At 38.7% G+C, this 23,273-nt stretch overlaps 1 pseudogene; it reads right to left on the minus strand.

Annotated features, from left to right (window-relative positions):
- Window positions 1–6,151: 6,151 nt before the first annotated feature.
- Window positions 6,152–22,880, minus strand: LOC105518166 (annotated as a pseudogene).
- Window positions 22,881–23,273: the final 393 nt, after the last annotated feature.

Below are 23,273 nucleotides of genomic sequence, written 5' to 3' on the forward strand. Positions count from 1 at the left end.
CAAATTATACTGCAAGGCTATAGTAATTAAAACAGCATGGTACTGGTATAAAAGTAGATGTACAGACCAATGGAACAGAACAGAGAACCCAGAAATAAAGCCAAATACTTACAACTGATCTTTGACAAAGCATACCAAAACATAAAAAGGGAAAAAATACCCTATTCAATAAAATGCTGGGAAAACTGGATATGCACGTGTAGAGAAAAGAAACTGGATCCCTATCTCTCACCATATACAAAAATCAACTCAAGATGGATGAATGACTGAAATCTAAGACCTGAAACCATAAAAATTCTAGAAGAAAACCTAGGAAAAACTCTTTCAGACAATGGTCTAGGCAAAAATTTATGATTTAGACCCCCAAAGCAAATTTAACAAAAACAAAAATAAATGAAGCCTAATAAAACTAAAAAGATTCTGTGCAGTGGAAGAAATAATTATCATAGTAAATAGACAACCCACAAAATGGAAGAAAATATTTCCAAACTATGCATCTGACAAAGAACTAATAACCAGAATCTATGAGAAACTCAAATCAGCAAGAAAAAAAACCAAATAATCCCATTAAAAAGTAGGCAAATGACATGAATAGGTATTTTTGAAAAAAGATATACAAATGGCCAACATCTGAAAAAAATGCTAAACATCACTAATCATCAGGAAATTTAAATTAAAACCACAATGAGATAGTATCACCATAGCCCAGCCAGAACAGCCATTATTAAACAGTCAAAAAACAATAGATGTTGGCATGAATGGGGTGAAAGGGGAACACTTTATACGCTGCTGGTGGGAATGTAAGTTAGTACAACCTGGCCGGGTGCGGTGGTTCACGCCTGTAATCCCAGCACTTTGGGAGGCCAAGGTGGGTGGATCATGAGGTCAGGAGTTCAAGATCAGCCTGGCCAAGTTGGTGAAACCCTGTGTCTACTAAAAAAAAAAAAAAAAAAAAAAATTAGCCGGGCATGGTGGTGGGTGCCTATAATCCCAGCTACTGAGGAAGGTTGAGGCAGGACAATCACCTGAACTCAGGAGGCGGAGGATGCAGTGAGCCAAGATTGCGCTACTGCACTCCAGCCTGGACGACAGAGCAAAACTGCATCTCAAAAAAAGAAAAAAATGAAAAAAAAAAAATAAGTACAACCCGTATGGAAAACAATGTGAAAATTTCTCAAGGCATGAAAAGTAGATCCACCATTTGATCCATTTGATCCAGCAATTCCACTACTGGGTATTTGCCCAAATGAATGTAAGTCATTAAAAAGACATCCGCGTGTGTACGTATATTGCAGCACAATTCACAACTGCATAGATAAGCAATCAACCTAAGTGCCCATCAACTGATGAGTGATAAAGAAAATGTGGTACATATATACAATGGAATACTACTCAGCCATAAAAAGGAGGAAATAATGTCCTTGTAGCAACTTGGATGGAGCTGGAGGCCATTATTCTAAGTGAAGCAACTCAGGAATGGAACATCAAATACCACATGTTCTCACTTATAAGTGGAAGGTAATCTATGGTTATGCAAAGGCATAGAGGGGTATAATGTACTTTGGGGACTCAGAAAGGAGAAGGGTGAGAGTGGGCAGAGGAATAAAAAGCTACATATTGGGTACAACATTCACTATTCAGGTGACGGGTGCACTAAAATCTTAGACTTCACCACTACACAATTCATCCACATAACCAAAAACTATCTGCACTATAAAAACTACTAAAATGAATATATATATATATATATTTCTATGCATATACAAAATAAACTGTGTCTCTTGTGGACAGCAAAAAAAATTCTATTTATAAAAAGTTCAAGAACAGGCAAAACTAATCTTTTGTGTTAAAAATCATAACGGTGGTTAACCATGGAGGTGGGGACTGGCTGAAAGTGGGGAAAATAGGAACTTTCTGGTGTTGCCGAAATGTTTTACGTCCTGATTGTGGTGGTAGTGATGTGAGTGGGTACATTTATTATACATATCTAACTGTATATTTTTCTGTACATTCTTGTATGCACATTTTAACTCAATAATAATAATCATTAAAAATATTATTGGAATGAATATAAAGATGACAGTATAAAGTTTACATTTTTGCAATCTAAGTTTATTTTAAAAAGTAAATCTATTATGAATATTATTTCATAAAAAAGTGTAAGCCCTCAAAAAAGAAATAAAGGACTGTCCTTCCTCACCAATATCTATTTGCATCTTTCGTGCCTGAGGAAAATCATTAATAATTGACAATCGATAAATCTATGGCATGCATTACACAGAATTACCCAGGTAAAAAGCAGCTTTATAGCAAATGACCACAAATTAATTGTAACTTGAGTATCTACTCCGATCATTTTCCATTTGTGGCAAATATTTAAAATCACTGTTTTCTTCTGCATGTCTTTAAGAATTACGGCATCTCCCTTCCAATGACTTCTTAAATAGGCCTCTTATTGAACCTCTGTTTGAGATGCTCTGGAAGATCTTTGAGTGCTCCCCTTACTTTCCCCCACATGCATTTTTTTGTACATATGTAGCCTATATATGAAGTCATATTATTCTAAATATGTCTTTCCTATGTAGCAAAAGGCCACCCAACTATTTTCAAGAACTGCAGTAACAGGAAGATACACTTATTACGTACAGACTATAGGTGCACAGACATACACAAACCTATATATGTTAAATACTACACAAACCTATATACGTTAAATACTAACAATGATCTTGTCTTCATTTTTTTACAAAATGGTGAGGACTCTGTCATCAACAGGAAGCAAGGGGTCTGCGGATTCACAGGAACTAATGCTTTTCAATGGGGTAAAACAGTGCTCTGGTGATCTGCATGGTTCTTCCAGTAACACATACTCTCTGTTAATGCAAGGACTCTTCTCTCTTATACAACTACATCCAATAACTCTAATTTAGCACTGTTAGAAACATTCCCCACACTGGCGTTTTAAACATATTAGAATCAGGTGAGGAGCTTTTAAAACGTATTACTGTCTGGTTTCTACCTCAGACCAATTGAGTTAGAATCTTGGGAAGTGAAACCCAAGCAATTTTTAAGAATTCCTTTAAACTTTTCTCTTGAATTAAAAAAAAAGCAACACTTAATTGCATTATTATTTTAGTATTTCCTCCAAGTATTACAGTTCATATGCATAACTTTACAAAGTCGATTTAGAGTTAATGTTGTATCACTTTATACAAAATGCAAGACCCTTGCAATTGTATAGTCGTATAATCCCCACCCCATACTTTATGCTGTAGATATCATATGTGTATTATACCTACATTTACTATACCACATACAGTTTTATAATTAATATTAATTTTAAAGTAAGAAAAACTAACTGTTTATCTTTAGCTACCTATTTATCTTTTCTGGTGCACTTTTTTTTTTTCTGAGACAGAGTTTCACTCTGTTTCCCAGGCTGGAGTGCAGTGGTGCGATCTCGGCTCACTGCAACCTCTGCCTCCTGGACTCAAGCAATTCTCATGCCTCAGCCTCCCGAGTAGCTGGGACGACAGGTGCATCACCATACCCAGCTAATGTTTTGTATTTTAGTAGAGACGAGGTTTCACCATGTTTCCCAGGGCAGTCTCGAACTGCTGAGCTCAGGTTATCTGCCCTCCTCAGCCTCCCAAAGTGCTGGGATTACAGCTATTGATACTTGTGTATGCTTCACGAAATTCTCCTGCTGTGTTTTTCAGCTCCATCAGGTTGTTTATGTTCTTCTCTAAACTGGTTATTCTAGTTAGCAATTCCTCTAATCTTTTTCCAAGGTTCTTAGCTTTCTTGCATTGGGTTAGAACATGCTCCTTTACAGAACAAGCTCAGAGGAGTTTGTTATTGCCCACCTTCTGAAGCCTACTTCTGTCAATTCGTCAAACTTATTCTCTGTCCAGTTTTGTTCCCTTGCTGGTGAGGAGTTGTGATCCTTTGCAGAAGAAGAGGTGTTCTGGTTTTTGGAATTTTCAGCCTTTTTGCTCTGGTTTTTCCTCATCTTCGTGGATTTCTCTACCTTTGGTCTTCTATGTTGGTGACCTTTGGATGGAGTTTCTGTGTGGACAGCCTTTTTGTTGATGTTGATGTTATTCTTTTATTTTTGTTAGTTTTCCTTCTAACAGTCAGGCCCCTATTCTATAGGTCTGCTGGAGTTTGATGGAGGTCTACTCCAGACGCTGTTTGCCTGGGTATCACCAGCAGAGGCTGCAGAACAGCAAAGGTTGCTGCCTGTTCCTTCCTCTGGAAGCTTCATTCCAGAGGGGCACCTGCCAGATGCCAGCCAGAGCTGTCTCGTATGAGGTGTCTGTTGGCCCCTGCTGGGAGGTGTCTCCCAGTCAGGAGGCATGGAAATCAGGGACCCACTTGAAGAGGCAGTCTTTCCCTTAGCAGAGCTCGAGTGCTGTGCTGGGAGATCTGCCGCTCTCTTCAGAGCCAGTAGGCAGCAACATTTAAGTCTGCTGAAGCTGTGTCCACTGCCGCCCGTTCCCCCAGGTGCTCTGTCCGAGGCATATGGGAATTTTATCTATAAGCCCCTGACTGGGGCTTCTGACTTTCTTTCAGAGATGCCCTGCCCAGAGAGGAGGAATCCAGAGAGGCAGTCTGGCTACAGCAGCTTTGCTGCATTGTGGTGAGCTCTGCCGAGTTCAAACTTCCTGGTGGCTTTGTTTACACTGTGAGGGGAAAACTGCCTACTGAAGCCTCAGTAATGGGGGACGCCCCTCCCTCCAGCAAGCTAGAGTTTCCCAGTTCGACTTCAGACTGCTGTGCTGGCTGCAAGAATTTTGAGTCAGTGGATCTTAGCTTGCTGGGCTCCATGGGAGTGGGATCCGCTGAGCTAGACCACTTGGCTCCCTGGCTTCAGCCTACTTTCCAGAGGAGTGAACAGTTCTCTCTCGCTGACATTCCAGGCACCACTGGAGTATGAAAAAAAAACTCCCACAGCTAGCTTGGTTGGTGTCTGCCTAAATGGCCACTCATTTTTTTGCTTGAAACCCAGGGCCCTGGTGGTGTAGGCACCCAAGGGAATCTCCTGGTCTGTGGGTTGCAAAGATTGTGGGAAAACCATAGTATCTGGACTGGAATGCACTATTCCTCATGGCATAGTCCCTCACGGCACAGTCCCTCACAGCTTCCCTTGGTTAGGGGATCATCATGTCTTTTTCTTTGGCTACTTTTTTTTTTTTAAAGGTGGTATGGTTGTTTTATTCATTTGTACTTAAACCAAGCAAACTAGTACTGATGTCATTATGATGCAGCAAATAGAAGACCACTGTCTACAAATATTAGCATAATCAACCAATTAGGGGCTATAGTAAAACACAGAGCCAGATGGGCTGATGAAATCAATGAAGTATGTTACAGCTTAATCCTTTACCTTAATAATTGGGTTTTTAACAATAAGTAAGTCCAGGCATGGTGGCTCAGGCCTGTAATCCAAGCACTTTGGGAGGCGGAGGCGGGTGGATCTCAAGGTCCGGAGTTCAAGACCAGTCTGGCCAACATAATGAAACCCAGTCTCTACTGAAAATACAACAAAATAGCTGGGTGTGGTGGTGTGCGCCTGTAATCCCAGCTACTTGGGAGGCTGAGGCAAGAGAATCACGTCAACCTGGGAGGCGAAGGTTGCAGTGAGCCGAGATTATGCCACTGCACTCTAGCCCGGGCAGCAGTGTGAGACTCGGTCTCTAAATAAATAAATAAATTAAATAAATAAATATAAAAATAAGTAAAGCCTCCCAATCACAGAAAATAGGAATATACCTTCACCACACCAATTTGTACTTTTACTTCCTATTCTTGAGGCTAGGTTCTAAATCCTAAAGATATTCCAACTAGTATTATATATACTTATCTATAGCCAGAGACAGCTTCTATCATGTTGTCCTTAGCAGCCAAGGTTATTAAAACCTTTTTTCTCCAGAAAGATCCCATAGGAAAAAAAGAAACCTCTCTGATTTGGCTCCAATCATACCCCACCCTCCACAACATCGACTTAATAGGCACAAAGGAAACAAAGATATGAAGGCAGAACATGTGGTTTCCAAACAAGAAAAATCCTATGAGGGAGGCAGGAGGGGAGAGGAATGATTCAGCCAATGCCCAGACTGAAATTGAGTAATATCAATTTCACTCATCTTTACATATCTTCAGGCTGCATGTTCTTGGAATAGGTTAGGAATAAATCCATGGTTTGTGGAGTACTAAAATACCTAGTGGTCTCCTGTATTCAACTGTAGCTTTCCTCAGCAGTTTCCAAGGCAGCCTCCAAGTCACTGAGAGAAGAATTTTGCTGGAACTGCATGCAGGACTTGCAGAGATTCCTCTCCACAGCTATAGAAGGGATTGTTCCAGGCCTGAATGTTTCAGGATTGGGTGCACCAGGTCTGAGTGTTCCAGGAATGGCTGCTCTAGGACTGGCTGTTCCAGGTCTGGTGCTCCAGGTTTAGTTGCTCCACATTGAAAGGTTCCCAGACGTGCTCACCAAGCATCCTTGGGGGCAGGAAGAATAGAGGCTGGGGCAGGTAGGTGCTCAGGCCTTTGGAGTCACACCACTCTTTGGGCAGTTGTTTTTCTGCCACCTCTTATATTTTATTCTCTGGTTCTGGAACCAAGTCTTAACCTGTTTGTAGCTAAGATTCAGGATGCTGTAAAGTTCTTGCATCTGCTGGAGACTGAGGTATTTCTGTCTCTGAAATCTATCACTGAGTACACATAGCTGGGTGGAAGAGAACACAGCTCTGGTCGTCTGTTTCTTGACCAGGGCTTTGTCTTCCTTTTTTGCAGTGCTCTTCTCTGCAGAAGTGAGTTGTCTGCCTTTGGGACTGGTGAAAGAATTAGGGCTGTCCAGACTCTGTGTGAGGCATCTCAGCAGAAGATATATGCAAGGATGGATAGTTTGTTTCAGGCCCACAAATCACAGACATTGGTGAAGAGTCTTTACAGTTGGATGCTTCAGAGCAAGGCAGGCTTTGGGGACAAGCTGGATGCACACTTGTATTATTATTGAAAAAGGGGAGGAAAAAACTTAAGAGCTGGACTGTAAAAAAGGCTAATGCTTTAAGACTTTTTTTCTGGAAGATGTCAGAGGAATATGACCTCCAGAAGTGAAAGTATGAAGAAGTTGGGATGAAGTGAGTTCTCCAACAGTAACAGAAGGCAACCAGCTCAGTTCAGCCCTTTGGCTGCTTTTAAGAGTTTCTCTTCATCTTTGCTTTTCAGCAATTTGATTATAGTATTTTCAGGCGAGATTTTCATTTTTTTGAAGATAGCGTCTCACTCTGTCACCCAGGCCAGAGTGCAGTGGCGCGATTCTGGCTCACTGCAACCTCTGCCTCCTGGGTTCAAGCAATTCTCCTGCCTGAGCCTGCTGCGTAGCTGGGATTACAGGTGCACACCACCACGCCCAGTTACTTTTGTATTTTTAGTAGAGACAGGGTTTCACCATATTAGCCAGGCTGATCTCCAACTCCAGACATCAGGTGGTCTGCCCGCCGTGGCCTCCCAAAGTGCAGGATTACAGGCATAAGCCACCACGCTAGGCCAAGATTTTCTTTGTATTTATCTTATTGGAGTTCATTACGTTTCTTGAATATTTAAACGTATGTCTTTCACCAAGTTTGGGCAATTTTTGGCCATCATTTTCTTAATTATTTTTCTGCCCCATTCTCTCTCTCCTATCTTTGTAATTACAAACAGTTTGGTCTTTCAATATTGTCCTACAAATCAGTAAGACTCATTTTTTTCTTAGTATATTCACTTTTTTTTTTTTAAGATTGCTTAATTTTTATTGATCTATCTTCAAGTTCACTGACTCTTCTTTATCTCCAATCTGCTGATAAGCCCTTCTAGTGAATCTTTAGATATTGTATTTTTCAGTTCTAGAATTTCCATTTAGTTGCTTTTATAGAGTTTCTATTTTTCTGCAGGACATCCTATCTGTTTATTCATTATGAACATATTTTTCTTTGCATCATTAAGCAGAGTTAAAAGACTTGCTTTAAATTCCTTGTCTGCTCATTAAAATCTGGAACAACAATGATGGTTGCTCTCCATCGTTACTTTTTCTCTTGAGTATGGAACACAGTTTACTGTCTGTCCTCATGTCTAGCAATATTTGAGAATATCTTAGACATTGAAAATGATGTGTTGCAGAGATTCTGGATTCTGTTATGTTATGCTGAAGACTATTCAATTTTTATTTTAGCAGGCAGATATCTTGGCTGAACCCAAACTCCAAATTATGTTTTTCCTGCATAGGCAGGCAGCAGCTAAATCGCTGATGAACTATTTTAGCCTTAGCTTGGTTGCCTGAAGTTTTCCCCATCTATGTTTAGGTTAGGGGTTAGTCAGAGATTTTGGCAGTTTATATGTAGAGGTTAGGCCTTCCCTTATATGATTTTCTCTGTTCTGGAACATCTCTTCCTTTTTTCTTTTTCTTTCTTTTTTTTTTTTTTTTTTTTGAGACAAAGTCTCACTCTGTCACCCGGGCTGGAGTGCAATGGCACGATCTTGGCTCACTGCAACATCTGCCTCCTGGGTTCAAGTGATTCTCCTGTCTCAGCCTCCTGAGTAGCTGGGACTACAGGCATGCACCACCACGCCCGGGTAATTTTTTGTATTTTTAGTAGAGACGGGGTTTCACCATGTTGGCCAAGCCAGTCTCGAACTCTGTACCTCAACTAGTTCACCTGCCTTGGCCTCCCAAAGTGCTGGGATTACAGGTGTGAGCTACTGTGCCCAGCCTGAAACATCTCTTCTGACTTACAGCCATTGCCCCAAATGCTGTCCTTTGATTCTTCAAAAAGTAAGAATGCAGATTTCTTTTTAGTCTTTATCCTCTTCAAACAACTGAGTAGGCCCTGTTATAAAAGTGGAAACTAACCCAGTGTTATTCTCTTCTTACAGTCTTCCAAGGGCTGATTACACTATAATTTCTGCCTCCTTGGTCACTCTTCAATTCCTCCAGATAGTTGCTTTTATATTTTGTTCAGAATTTATAAATGTTAGCTACTGGAGGGTTGATCCAATAGGAGCTACTACACCATTTTCAAAAGCCATTGCTACTTCAAAAGGCTTTCTAGATGGTTGAGTACTGCTCTATCAATCTCGATGATGTGAGAAGTACTTAGGCCATCTCAATCATCCTTATCCTTCTAAGTTAATCTAAGACAATGGTAGCCCTGCACTGACCACTAAGAAAGCATGTATCTTGAGCCACTCATTCAACTATTATAACCTGGGACTTGGTATCTAGTTATTTCAAATCTAGTGATCATCACTGGGCTTTCAGATTTTCCCCCAAGCAGCCAATTCACTCTATTGAACTAATAATTTGACTCACTGGGTAGAATAGCCACTCTATCTTAAGCTCTATTCTGGGTGGTGATTGGAACCCTCCTACTCTTGGACAGAATTTCAAGTTGCCCACTGCCTACCTGTAGTGGATTCACAAGTATTATCTGACTATCTACTTGTTTTTAAATCTTGTGCTAACAATAGCTGCCCTTGATTACAGATAAACTGTAATATTTATGCAGCTCAATGTCCCCTCCTGCTGAACCTCTGTAACCAGCTTCTCTTAGAGCTTTCCTTGTCCAAGTAGATGAGACCAGTACCAAGCTTCTGTCTTTTCTCACTGAGTTAAATGCTATATCTCATTAATAGATTCCAAAGTTGGAACAATAAACGATTTTAGAGAAGTAGTGGTCTTTTTAAACATCTCCGCAAAACTGAAAAATATAAAACAAAATGATCCAAGGCTGTTAGATATTAAACTGAATCCAGAACAAATTCTGACACTACAAGAATTCACTGTTTCATTCCTTGAAGGTATTTATTTAGCATCTATTTTGTGCAAGGCATTGTAGGAAGATACAAAGATAAATTTGATAGGATTCTGTATTCTAGAAACTCAGAGAATAATAGGGGTAAATTTGTTCATGAATAATTATGGGATAAAAAGGGTTAAGATTCATAAGTAAGGGTCCAACGTTATTCCTAGAATTGTTACCTAAGTGTTTTGGTTGACATTTTTAATTTTAACTTCAATGTGTTTTAATACTTTTTTTTTTTTTTAACATGCTCAAGGGCCTTATCATTTTGTGATCTAAGTCAGGACTCTTTAGACTATGTGTTCTTTAACATAATCAAAAGTTTTAGAGTCCTTTCAAATCTATTAATTTAGATAACTCCTGTAAGAACCTAAGTATTGCCACAAATTTAAAAAATAGGAAACAGAAGTCTGGAGTGTTTAAACTTAATACTTGCCTAAAATCACTCTGTTAGAAAGAAGCAGAGCCTAAAGCATGACTCTAGGTCTTCTGATTTTTATCAGCCCAATGCTTTTGCTAATGTTATACCTGATATATATCAGAGAAAAGAAAGAGATGCATGGAGAAAGTTATAAAGAAGGTAAAATGTACCAATTTTGTCAAGAGGTATGAGGAAGTAGTAAAGGTGTATGAATTTGGTCATCATAAAGGCAGTGGTGAGTTAGTTGCAAATCTCTTTCATTTAGTCCAATTAATCAAAATTCAAGTTTTAAATCTAACTCTTCAGTAAACATTCAAATTTATTTATTGTCCTCCATGTAGGACAGACACTTCATGGTCTGATCACACTTTACTTGTCCAATATCATCTCTCCATATTTTCTACCTCATAGTCAATAATCCATACATATTGAGCTATAGTTACATGTTGCTTAACAGTGGGAATGTGTTCTGCAAAATGTGTTATTAGGTGATTTTGTCATTGTGTGAACATCATAGTATACACAAACCCAGATGTTACAACTTATTACACACCTAGGCTATATGGTATAACCTGTTGCTCCTAGACTACAAACCTGTACGGTATATTACTGTATTGAATACTCTAGGTAAATATAACATAATGGTAAGTATTCATGAATCTAAACATATCTAAATATAGAAAAAGTACAGTAAAAATATGCTATGAAAGATAAAAAATAGGCTGGGTGTGATGGCTCATGGGACCACCATTGTATATGTGGTCTGAAATTAAACAAAATGTCATTATGTGGCACGTGACTGTACATATTCTTTCCCTCCTTGAGAATATTCCAAGAGAATGGAGAGAATGGGCTTCCCATCTCTTTTCTCCTCTCCACTTAGCATAGTTGCTATCTATTGAAGGAAGCCATTCTTGACTACAACACCCCAGGATGGCTTAAATGCCCCTCTTACATTTTTCCCATGATATACCTAAGCTTACTCCTTTTCTAGCATTTAATACAGAAATATTATATTTTAATTACCAATTTAGCTTGTCTGTTGTCCCCATTAAACTATGAACTTCTTTGAGGGCAGGATAGTCCCTGTCATGGTTGTGTTTCCATAACTTAGCACAGTGGCTTTTGCACAAATATTTGTTGAGTGAATAATAAGGATTATAAGGAGTTACAAAGCAACGAAATATTCTAATCTAACCTCAAGAGCAACAATTTTGTTTATAGGTCATAGAAAGCGTATTCTGATCAAAACCCCAAACACAAAACTATTTAAACCTATTTAAACTTTGAACTTCTTTTGCAAGGATATCAAATCTGATCTTACCATTTCCTTTTTTATTTTTATTTTTTGAGACAGAGTCTTGCTCTGTCACCCAAGCTGGAGGGCAGTGGTGTGATGACAGCTTATTGCAGCCTCGACCTCCTGGGCTCAAGCAATCCTTCCTCTCAGCTTCCCATGTAGCTGGGACCACAGCTGTGAGCTACCATGACTGTTAATTAAATTTCATTTATTTATTTATTTATTTATTTATTTATTTATTTATTTATTTATACAGACAGGGTCTCACTATGTTGCTCAGGCTAGTCTCAAACTCCTGGGCTCAAGTGATCCTCCGGCCTTGGTCTCCCAGAGTGCTGGGATTACAGATGTGAGCCACTGTGTTTGGCTGACCTTACCATTTCCTATGAGTAATTCTGCTTAAGTATAAATGTACTCACAATTATACCTCCATAGCTACAGCTCTAGAAGAACTGCATGAAATCTGAAAGATTTCTGTAATCACGAATAATTGTTTGAAATTTTAAATACTTGTAGCTTAGATCAAGCAAAGCAAGTACTTTAGATAACCATAATTCTAAATTCTTAGTAGTATTGAGAATTTTGCTGATCTCACTGTGGATTACACAAGTGAGTAAAATCATAGAATTTTCAAGCCAGCACTGATATAGGAAGAACTTAATGAAATATTTGTAATGGTAATAAATAGTATGGACCTCAGAATTTGAAGGGCCCAAGGAGATAACCAGGTTCATCTATCTAGTGTCTTTTGTATATGCATTTAGTTCTTTTGGAGTATTTTTTGAAATTATTTCAAATTGGTTAGCTGGGCTTTGAATGACTATAGAAAAGGGACCATGGGGTTATAGAGATGGACTAAGTATATAATCTGTAAGTGAGAAATGCCTATTCACACACTCTTGGCATCACTGTCAACCCACCTTTATTCAAGGCTTTCATAAAGATATACTGTAGAGATGATGCTTACAAATGCTCTTAGTACCTACCATATTATAGAAACATTTTTAAAAAATTATGCATGCTTCTGGACAGCAGCAATGCACTGAATTTAATTTGTACATAGAGAATGGATTCATAAACAAGTTTATAAACTTTTTTAATAAAATTGTGTTTAACATTTATCATTATTAAATTTGTTCAATTTCTATGAAATTTAGTGGAATTTAAAGTCACTTACTTGGCCTTACAGAGGTAGTATTAAGAGCTCTATAGATTAGAGAACAAGCTAACTCATTTTTCTCAAATATCTTCTCCATTCATACTCCAAATGATGGCATTATAGCATAAATATAAAGGAGTACAGCATAAGTACCTAGGGATATACAAAAAACATTTTGGGACTGAACTGGATATGATACCATTGGTATCACTTAAATGCAATCCTGTCACTTGCTAAGGAAGAAAAAATTAGGCATTCCGTTGAAGAAGCAATTTAGCCAATGCATAATTCTTCATTTTTTGGATTAGCTCAGGTTGGAATGAACAGAAGATTTTGTTTTATAAGAAACCACACTTCTAAATGAGCAGGGGAGAAAAATAACTGTCACATATCCATACTTTATTTTTATTTTTTTTTTATTTTTTTTTATTTATTTATTTTTTATTATACTTTAAGTTCTAGGGTACATGTGCATAACGTGCAGGTTTGTTACATATGTATACTTGTGCCATGTTGGTGTGCTGCACCCATCAACTCGTCAGCACCCATCAATTCATCATTTATATCAGGTATAACTCCCCAATGCAATCCCTCCCCCCCTCCCCTCCTCCCCACGATAAGACCCAGTGTGTGATGTTCCCCTTCCCGAGTCCAAGTGATCTGATTGTTCAGTTGTCATACTTTATTATTAACTCATCTATCCTTTTAATTTAATATCTCACTTATTTTTTCTATTAATAGTATTAAAAATGCTTATCACTTGTTTCACTTGTTAATTCTGACAATGAGATGACAACTTATGCAATTTCTCTCATCAAGTTTCATTTTTCACCTTCATTCAAGTGGTTTATCTTCTGGCATCACCAAAGACAAAAGAACCAACCTGGATTTGTATAGCGTATGTGTGAATGTGTGTGTGTATTACACATCCAATCTTAAAAATATTATTTAAAGTTCCATAGATTTATCATCTAAAGGGATATTTAATTAAGTTTAAAAGGGAGCATATGTTAGCTGAATCAACTTCAGGATCTATTCCTTTGTATAAAGGGCTTTCACATGCCTTTCTCCTCAATTCTGAAAGCACAAAGTTCCTTATTCCCTTCACCATGAATAAGGCCGACATTTGACAGCTTCACAAGGCTGACAGGGTTACCCAACAGCCCACCCTCCCTATTCTCAATCCAATTAGACCTCTAATCCTCCAGATGAAAGGCCCAACTGCTCATGTTCCTCATGACAACGACAGCTATTGATTATTTGTCACTGCAGCTAACACCTTCCCTGTCGAGGCTGCTCTGACAGAAGCAAACCTACCAAATTAGACAGCACTTTATCTGCCCTGGAGGCCAAATGGCACAACAAGTAAAGGCTAATAAATGGTATAAAAATGAACAAATCATAACATTATGACAGGCTGATCGTTGCCAGCAGCCTCCAAGCTCAAGCTTGATGTTCTGTTAGTCTGGCTCCTTCTCTTTCCCCTCTGCTCTAGCTCCAACTTTGACTGAATTAAAGGCCAGAACAATTAAGGCATTTGACCAGCAAAGATAAGCCAATTGAAGTATCACCAAGGGACAAAAATGTCAATAACTGACTGCCATTTGTCAATACAAACATTCTGGAGATGCAAATGCTCCGGCCTCTGCTCTCCACTAGGCTGCACTGACTCACTTTTCAGCGAGAGTCAGCCCAAATGGACAGTCTGTGGCTATTCAGCCAGAAGAAAAAAAAATAAAGAAAAGAGAAAGAAATATCTAGTCCCAATAGAGGAAGTATTCTATGAAGTACAAGCAGGAGTCGCTGGGGTGGGGAAGAAGGATTGTATGAGAAAAAGAAAGATAGCAAAACAGGATTATTCTTCCTTTAAAAATATTCTAATATTAGACAACCGGAATCTCATAATATGTTTTTGCCCACAATATATGCCTCATGTAAGAAATCCTGGATCACTTGGGAGAATTAATAAAGCTATAACTTTAGAAGTACACTCATTCATTCAATAAATATTTTTTGAGCACCAACTACTTGTCCTAGGCAATGGGGATAAATTAGTGAATAGACAGACCAAAAATAAATCCCTAACTTCATGGACTAGTGGGGCAAAAGACAATAAGCAAGATAAATAAGTAAAACATATAGTATTTTAGATAGTGTTAAGTGCTAAGAAAAGACATAAAGCAGAGTAGGGAGAATACAATGTGTGAGGTGAGGCAGGTATTAGACAGGATTGCCAGAAAAGGGTTCACTGAGACAGTGACTTTTGAATAAGAAACTGATGAAAGCAAGGGAGTTCAACACAGAGATTCCTGCTGGAACAGCATTCCTAGGAGAGGGAAGAACAAATGCAAAAACCTGTGGTGAGAGCTTGACTCACCTACTAGAGGAACAGCACTGAGGTCAAAGTGGTGTACGTGGAGGAAATATGGGGAAGATTAGAAATAAGGTCATACAAACAACAGAATTCAGAACATGAAATAAAAGGCTTGATAGGTCACAGGAAATACTTAGTCTTTTACTCTGAGATGGAAAATCTTTTTTTTTTTTTGAGACAGAGTCTCCCTCTGCCACCCAGGCTGGAGTGCAGTGCTATGATCTTGGCTCACTGCAAACTCCAACTCCTGGGTTCAAATGATTCTTGTACCCTGGCCTCCAGCGTAGCTGGGACTACAGGCACGAAACACCATGCCCGGCTAAGTTTTGTATTTTTAGCAGAGATGGGGTTTTGCCATGTTGGCCAGGTTGGTTTTGAACTCCTAACCTCAAGTGATCTGACTGCCTTGGTTTCCCAAAGTGCTGGTGTAAGCCACTGTGCTCGACTGTAAAATCCTTTAAAGGATCTGGAGCAGAGGAGTGACACGCTTTGATTTAAGTTTTAAAGGATAATTCTGGTTGATATGTTGGGCACAGACTGCAGGGGGCAAGAGCAGAAACCAGGAGACCAGTTAGGACACTATAATAATTATCCAAGCAAGATTACTACAATAATCTAAGCCAACGTGATGGTGGCTAAGACCAAAGTGGTGGTAGAGGGAATGTTGAGAAAAGTGGTTGCATTCTGGATAAATATAGATTTGTAGATAAATCAACAAATCAGATTTGTTTATAGACACCAGTATCATACAGGTGAAAAGGACTTTGTATAAAAATATTAATAGGTGCTCAATGTGTGTTAGTTGAATTGAATTCTCTACCTGGCAGTTCTGTTTAAAATGCTATGCCTTGCAGCAAGGGATCTGTGGCTTCTTTTTTCTTAGACAGGGTCTCACTCTGTTGCCCAGGCTGGAGTACAGTGGTGCGAGCATGGCTCCCAGAAGCCATGACCGCCCAGACTCAAGTGATCGTTCCACCTCAGCTTCCTGAGTAGCTGGGACTACAGGCATGTGCCACCATGCCTGGCTAGTTTTCGTTTTGTTTTGTTTTTGTTGTTGTTTGTGGAGATGGGGTCTTGCTATGTTGCCAGGGCTGGTCTTGAACTCCTGGGCTCAACCCATCATCCTGCCTAGGTTTCCCAAAGGAGCGCTGGTTAAACACAAATTTTCTATTTATTTTTATTTTTATTTTTTTTTTTTGAGACGGAGTCTTGCTCTGTTGCCCGGGCTGGAGTGCAGTGGCCGGATCTCAGCTCACTACAAGCTCCGCCTCCCGGGTTTACGCCATTCTCCTGCCTCAGCCTCCCCAGTAGCTGGGACTACAGGCGCCCGCCACCTCGCCCGGCTAGTGTTTTGTATTTTTTAGTAGAGACGGGGTTTCACAGTGTTAGCCAGGATGGTCTCGATCTCCTGACCTCGTGGTCCACCCGTCTCGGCCTCCCAAAGTGCTGGGATTACAGGCTTGAGCCACCACGCCCGGCCTAAACACAAATTTTCTAAAGATGACTTTGACTTTAAGCACAGACTTTGGAGTCAAACAGATATGTGTTTGAAGCCTGGTTCTGCCACTTAATGACAAATTACTCAAGCTCTTGAGTCTCAGGTTTTTCATCTAGACAATGTGATATTCTATCATTCTTGACTGGGTGAGCAAAAGGAGTAGAGATGTAAGAAGAGGTTAAGTTTCCTTTTAGCCCAGAATTAGAATAGGAGGTGATGAAATAATATTTTTATTGCTTAAAAAATCCCCAAGCTCTGTCCACTATAAAAGCCTAGAAACAATCACCAACCTGGTAGTAGTGAGCACCCTAGATCCTAGATTGTGTTCTCCAAACACTTTTTCCTACTAAAAGTAAAGCTATTGGAGAAACAGCTGATTCCAGGTCTGAAGTAGAAAATATAGAAATGAATCTGGAATATTTGGATATAGCAGATAGCAAGTGAGCTATCAAATACTGGGCTTATGTCAAATGGATCCAGAAGTCTACTTGAAGGGCCTCCCACAGGACAAAAATAGAGTAATTTGAATACTAATTAAGGATAATAACTTCAATGGATTGATATAGCAAATAGGTTAAAATTCTACTAAAAAATTCTAGGCCTTGTTCATAATGATGCTAAAAATGAAAAAATTAATTGATTATTCTAGGAGGATGCCAGGAAACCAATTCATTATTTTGAAAATTGGTAAATAAAGAGGGAGAATCAAGCATTCATCCTTCCTTTCCTATATTAACTGTACCATTCAGTAATCTAATAGTAGACAAGGGGAAGTTTCTCTTTAATGAATTATTCCAGCTAATAATGGTAGGATAGATGGTAGAATTAGAATATCACCATTTTGCAACTCCTAATGAACAATGGGCTCTAGGCACTGAGCATCACTAAGTGTTACAATAATAAAAATAGACACAATGAAACATTATGTCCCTCCTAAGAATGAATGTACCATAATAATAAAACAGTTTGCCAAAAATTGAACTGTAATTCTAACAAAAAAGAAATGATAAATGTTTGAGGTGATGAATACTCCACTTACCCTGATATGACTATGACACACTGTATGCCTGTATCGAAACATTACATGTACCCCATAAATACATATACCTACTAAATACCCATAAAAATGAGAAATTTAAAAAAAGAAAAAAAAATTGAACAATAATCAGATCAAGTCTTTAGATCCAACAGCTAACTTACAGGAAATACATAGGTCTGAGGAATAGGTTTATCACACCTGAAGGGAGAATCATCTTACTGAGATAATCAGTCTAGACTAAGACATCAAGTTAGGGCAGGGGTTAAGCCACAATAGCCAAAAAATTATAAACAAACAAACAAAAAAAGCCAAAAGAAACAGAGAGAGATGGAGAGTGAATCTGTAGATTAAAAAAGACTTGACATATCAGCCAATCACAATATATAGCCCTTATTTGGAATCCATTTCAAACATGTGTAAATAAACAAAAACATTTATGACATTTATGAGACAATGGAAATTTGAACATCAATGGGCCATTTTATGATACTATGATATTAAGTGATTCCTGCTACATTTTTTGAAAAGTATTATCATGATTCTATTTTAAAAGGTCATTTCCTCTTAGAAATACATATTGATATACGTAGAACTTAAAGTATAATAAAAAAAGAAATACATATTGAAATAATGATATCACTGCAATATCTGAGATTTGCTTCAACATGGGAAGGGGAGAAGTTAATGAAGGAATACAAGAAATAAGATTAGCATGACCTGGTAATTACTGAAGCTGAGTGATGATACATAGAGGGTCATTTTAGTATTCTATTTTTGAATATGTTTGAAGTTCTCCTTAAGAAAACATTTTAAAAAATGAAGCTTAAAAAAAAACTTAGTGTCAAAGTCATTGACTCTTCCTTTTCCATCTGTAATTTGCAGAAAATTCAAGATATATTTAATATTGGCTACAACACGGCGACTATAGTTAATAATAATGTATTATATGCTTGAACATTGCTAACAGAGTAGATTTTAAGTGTTGACACCATGTATAAATATGAGGTAGTAAAGATGTTAATTATATACTACCTCATAATTAATTTAGCCAATTCACAATGTACACATATTTCAGAACATCATGTTGTACACCATAAATATATACAATTTTTGTCAATTAAAATAAATACATTAAAAAAATAAAATTGGACTTCTTACCACCTCTGCCACTACCACTCTGGTTCAAGCCAACATCAACTCTCAGCTTCCTAATTAGTCTCTCTTCTGCTTTCATCCTTTGACAATCCAGTCTATCCTCAACACAGCAGTTAGAATGAACCTTTCAAAATATAAGCTAGATCATATTTTCTGTGCCCAAACACTTCAATAACCTTACCCTCTTGTGCAATGTAAAAGTAAAATCATTAAATAGCATACAGGCCTTCTGTGATCTCTGAACTTGTCCTTACTCGACTAGAGCCACAGTGGCCTCCTTGCTAAATGTTTCTTGTAAATACAAAGCATGTGCCCATTTCTGGACCTTGCACTTGGCATATTCTCTCCCAGAAAGGTTTGTTCCTTCATAATCTTTAAGTATTTGCTTGAATATTACTTTCTTAAGTGAGGTCTACCCTGATCACCCTATTTATATTTGCAAATCCCTACACTCCCTATCACCCTCACCTGTCTTATTTTTTTTTCCATAGCATGTATCCCTATCTGACATAATACTATATATACTTCAAAAATGTATTCACTTGTTTATTGGTTTGTTTCCCACCAACAAAATGTAAGATCCTTGAAGTCAGGGATTTTTGTTTTGTTGTTCACTGCTATATCCCACATACATAGAGCAGTACCTCATGATTAGTAGGTGCTAAATACCTGTTATTAAATGAATTCTTTCAATTTTCAGATCATTGCTTTTTAAATCCTGAATTCAGAGACCAGATCATTGCTTTTTATCACTACACTTCTCAATTAAGTTTGTGGGGTAACAATATGTGAAGTGGTGCCTGTGTTTGTTACTGAAACAGCTAAGTGATTTGACCGTTTCCTCATTTGGGAGCATTTGGGAGGAAATATCCACATTTGCTAAAAAAAAAAAGAAAGGACATCAAGATAGGGTAAAGGTTAGGGTCATCCTAGTGGCAAGAAGAGTATGTAGAGCTGGTTTTCTTGTAGCCTAGAGCTAAAGGGCAATGCCACTAGATGGAATTCCATGAAGGTGACCTACAGCCTATGGCCATTGCTTTTGAAAGTAGTTAGGTTCACAAGGTTCTGTAAGTGTCCAATAGAAATTGTAGCTGACACCATGGATTGCCTGGCTAATATATATGCCCAACCTCTTCTAGGCTTCTAGGCCAACAGAACCCTGATTTTGGTTGTTCTCCTTTTAAGTAAATACGTACTTCAGAGAAGACTGGGTCCTTGTCAAACTCAGAAGGTGACTTTGTTTTTCTGTTTTGTTTTGTTTTGTTTTGTTTTTTTGAGACGGCGTCTCGTTCTGTCATCCAGGCTGGAGTGTAGTGGCATGATCTTGGCTCACTGCAACCTCCACCTCCCAGATTCAAGCAATTCTCTGCCTCAGCCTCCTGAATAGCTGGGATTACTGGCGCCCACCAAGGTGACTCTGAATGACATAGCAATCGGAAAGTTTTCATTTTCCTTGCCAAGGGATGGGATTAGGCCTGGGAATCAAAGGAATGGAAAGAGCATCTGCCACAGGGCTCTTGAGAAGATTTTCCATGTTCAAAAGGTAAATAAGATATGGGCATTCAATTTTTCTGCTTCTAGATATTGTGGTCTATATGCAATGCCTGAAATTTAGGCAGCCACCTTGAAATTAACTCCAAGGAAAGATAGCCTAAAGTACAAGCCAACATCCTGATTATAGCAGAGAATAAAGATATAAAAACCCAGGTCCTTGCTAACATCATTGAGCCACTGAGTTAACCAACCCTGGATATTACCTCTTGTTACGTAAGACTGCTGGATGTGTAAAATAACAGATGCGCTTGTCATCTAAGCCACTTTTATATTATTTGTATTAACAGAAAATGTGCATTAATTATATAAATTTCCATGATGGACCCAAATGACTATAGAGCCACCCAAGCAAATATGAAATATTTCAGGAAAGGAAATCAGTTAAAGCACAGACTGCATTTCTGAACTCTAGTTGATTGTGCTACCGGCCCATTACTTATTATTATACCATTTAGTCTATTATTTCCGGCTCCTTTTTGAGGCCTACATGGTGCTTCATGTCAGTTCGCAGCCTTTTCTTCCAGGCTCTATTTGCTGTGTGAGATGCTCCTTGCAGGAAGTCTGTTTATTACTCTGGAGGTTTTAGTTTGAAGTTTTTTAGTTGACAAACAAGGAATGGGATTGCTAATTATCTTCTGGGGTCCTTGTGACCTTCCAATTTTCCCAGTTGAAGTTCTCTATCTGTAGGTTATGCTCTCCTTCCCTCAGTTTTGGGGCTTACCTTGACTCTAATCAAGGCAAGATTTGAGTCTAACTCATTAGTGAGATTAGCAAGAGTCAAATCAACCTAAGTGAAGCCTGATCAGATAATGTAATTCAGTTTTCTGTCTTGCTCCTGCAAACCAATCCTAACCTTGTGCCCTAAGGTCTAGAAAATTGATGTCCATCCACCCATGCATCCATCCATCCACCCAGCCATTCAACAGCATTATGATCTTAGTCACTGGGCCTCCAATTATGTTCTTTGTAAACTAACTTCAAAACCTTCCTAACACCCAAATTTCCTCAGTTTCCTAGAACCTCAATTTCCTTCCTTTTGTGAGTTCTCCTAAGGAATGAATTATAAGGCTCACTTCCGGCAGACTGACAAAATTAAAATAGATCATATTCAAATTCTTTTGGAGTACAACACTCAATTTATGAGTTTTTTTTTTTGTTTTGGAATGGGAGTCTCGCTTTGTCACCCAGGCTGGGATGGAGTGCAGTGGTACAATCTCGGCTAACTGCAACCTCCGTCTCCTGAGTTTAACCAATTATCTTGCCTCAGTCTCCCGAGTAGCTGAGACTACAGGAGCCTGCCACAACACCCAGCTAATTTTTGTATTTTGGGTACAGATAGTTTCACCATGTTGGCCAGACTGGTCTCAAACTCCTTATTGCAGGTGATCCGCCCAACTCGGCCTCCCAAAGTGCTCGGTTCACAGGCGTGAGCCACCATGCTCAGCCAATTTATGAAATTTTTGTCACAAGAAGACAACTGCCTAGACTAAATGGTAGTAGAGGGAATGGGAAGAAAAGAATAAATGTGGGATGATAGACAAACAAGATCAACTGAACTTTTTTTGTTTTTTTGAGACAGAGTCTCACTCTGTCACCCAGGCTGGAGTGTACTGGCATGATCTCAGCTCACTGCAACCTCTGCCTCAAGGGTTCAGGCGATTCTCCTGCCTCAGCCTCCTGAGTAGCTGGGATTACAGGTGCCTGCCACCATGCCCAACTAATTTTGATCAATAGAATTTGATGTGTCTTGGGACTGAGGAAGTCAGAAGGAGTTAAAGATTAGGGTAATATTTTGAGCCCAAATTACTGAGGAATAATACTTTTCTTCATAACAATGGGGAAATTGACAAAGAAAGCTATGTTTTAGGTTACAGTGGGATATTTAAATGTAAATTATGGAGGGAGATGACTAACTGAACTAAATTTAGGAAAGAGAGCACCACTGTAAATTCAGACTTGCAAGTCAGTCTTATCGAAGTAAAGTAGAACAACTGAGTTCTGGGGAGAAAGTATAAATGCAGGAAAGGACTCTATTGACTGACAAATGTGTGTGTTTCATAATCTGCACATAAATGATGAGACTAAAAAGGTAATCTGCTATGCTGTTTGGGAAGAAAGTCAATTAGACATCCAGGATTTCTTGTTATTATATATATCACTCTGTATTCAAGATACAGATGCATCCCTTTTGAACCCTGAGGACTACCTCATAGGGTTGTAAAGGTGTACAAATGGTGCAATGCATAACCTGTGTAGTTATCTAGCAGTCCTGCCTCAGTGGTTGACTGTGCTAAATGGTGAGATCTTTAAAACCAATGAAGAATGTCTTTCTCACCTCAAGAATGCTCGGTGCATAGACAGTGGAACAGATGCCCTCAGCTTATAGAGAGTGGAACAGAATATGCCCTCAGAATATGCTTGCTGAATGAGCTCCCAGAAGGGCATTGTTTCAAGGTTCTCTTGACCGTCTTCATTTGGAAGTAGCAAAGGCTTCATAAGAAACATCAGAGCAAAGCCTGATGCTGCTCTGTTCATAATTTTACAGCAATCATTTGTACTTCCAGAGGCTACCCTGGTTAGAAATCATGAAGTGGGTTCCTCTCACAATACTGAGGACACATAGTTTGGGGAGATGATCCACGGTAGCATTTTCATTGTGGTCAAGTGTGATGACATCCTCTTAGCACATCCATTCTGACAACAGCAGAATCATTGGCTTCGATTCATTAGAAGGGGATTTTGATAAATAAACCCTTAGCTACACTTTCTGAGAAGGCTTCAGAGTTATGAGGCAAAAAAATTAATTCCAACTACTCAAGCAGAGACACTGGGCAATTTCATAGTTATTAGTATAACTCAGATATAACATTTTAATAGGAGGCATCCTCAGTGATGAAGATATTTTCTAGATGAAGATATTACTGATGA

This window comes from Colobus angolensis, unplaced genomic scaffold (assembly GCF_000951035.1).
Source record: "Colobus angolensis palliatus isolate OR3802 unplaced genomic scaffold, Cang.pa_1.0 Scaffold313, whole genome shotgun sequence".
Lineage (NCBI taxonomy): Eukaryota > Metazoa > Chordata > Mammalia > Primates > Cercopithecidae > Colobus > Colobus angolensis.